This window comes from Echinops telfairi, unplaced genomic scaffold (assembly GCF_000313985.2).
Source record: "Echinops telfairi isolate 266 unplaced genomic scaffold, ASM31398v2 ScPeMD7_7427;HRSCAF=8465, whole genome shotgun sequence".
In the NCBI taxonomy this organism is placed as follows: Eukaryota; Metazoa; Chordata; class Mammalia; order Afrosoricida; family Tenrecidae; genus Echinops; species Echinops telfairi.
The window spans coordinates 13,394,777-13,395,929 of record NW_022111327.1 but is presented as its reverse complement, the minus strand read 5'-3'; positions in this window follow the sequence as shown (position 1 = coordinate 13,395,929).

The window sequence follows — 1,153 nt, the reverse complement described above, 5'->3', positions numbered from 1 at the left end:
TTTGAGTGAGTGAGTGAATGAGTCAGTGAGAGTGAGTGAGTGAGAGAGTGAGTCAATGAATGAGAGTGAGTGAGACTGAGAGAATTAGAGAGTGAGAGAGTGAGTGAGAGAGTGAGTGTGAGTGAGAGAGTGAGAGTGAGTGAGTGAATGAGAGTGAGTGAGTGAGAGAGAGTGAGTGAGTGAGAGTGAGTGAGTGAATGAGAGTGAGTGAGTGAGTGAGTGAGACTGAGAGAATTAGAGAGTGAGAGAGTGAGTGAGAGAGTGAGAGTGAGTGAGTGAATGAGAGTGAGTGAGTGAGAGAGAGTGAGTGAGTGAGAGTGAGTGAGAGTGAGAGAGTGAGTGAGTCAATAAAATGATTTTTTTAAAAGAAAGTTTACACTTTAAATTCATTATAACAACAGTCTCTACATATGTAAATCATTATGTGACATTAGTTATAATATTCTATTTTTAGTTTTTAATCTCTATTTTTATTTTTTAAATGTTTCTTGACATGTTTTCATGTAACATATGATTTAATTGTTAAAAGAGATTTTTTTTCATGTTACTCCTTTATACAGCCATATATAGTTTGGTTTATTTTGTTGTTGTAGAGAATATAAAGCAAGACATACATCAATTCGATAATTTCTGCATGCACCCTGTGGTGACATCGATGCCATTCTTCCAGTTGGGTAGCCATTCTCTCCCTCCTTTTGAATTCTTTCTTCCATATTCACGCTCTCTTACTTCCCCCATCTAATTGTTTTTGATCATTTTATTAGGGGCTCATACAACTCTTATCACAATCCATACATACATCAATTGTGTAAAGCACATTTGTACATTCATTGTCCTCATCATTCTCAAAACATTTGCTCTCCACCTAAGGCCCTGGCATCAGCTCCTCATTTTCCCCTCCCTCCACCTCCCTCCACCGTCATGAACCCTTGATAATTAGTAAATTATTATTTTGTCATATCTTGCCCTGTCTGACATCTCCCTTCACCCACTTTTCTGTTACCTGTCCCCCAGGGAGGAGGTTATCTGTAGATCCTTGTAATCGGTTTCCCCTTTCCAACCCACCCTCCCAGTATTGCCACTCACACCACTGGTCCTGAAGGGATCATCCGCCCTGGATTCCCTGCGTTTCCAGTTCCTATCTGTACCAGTG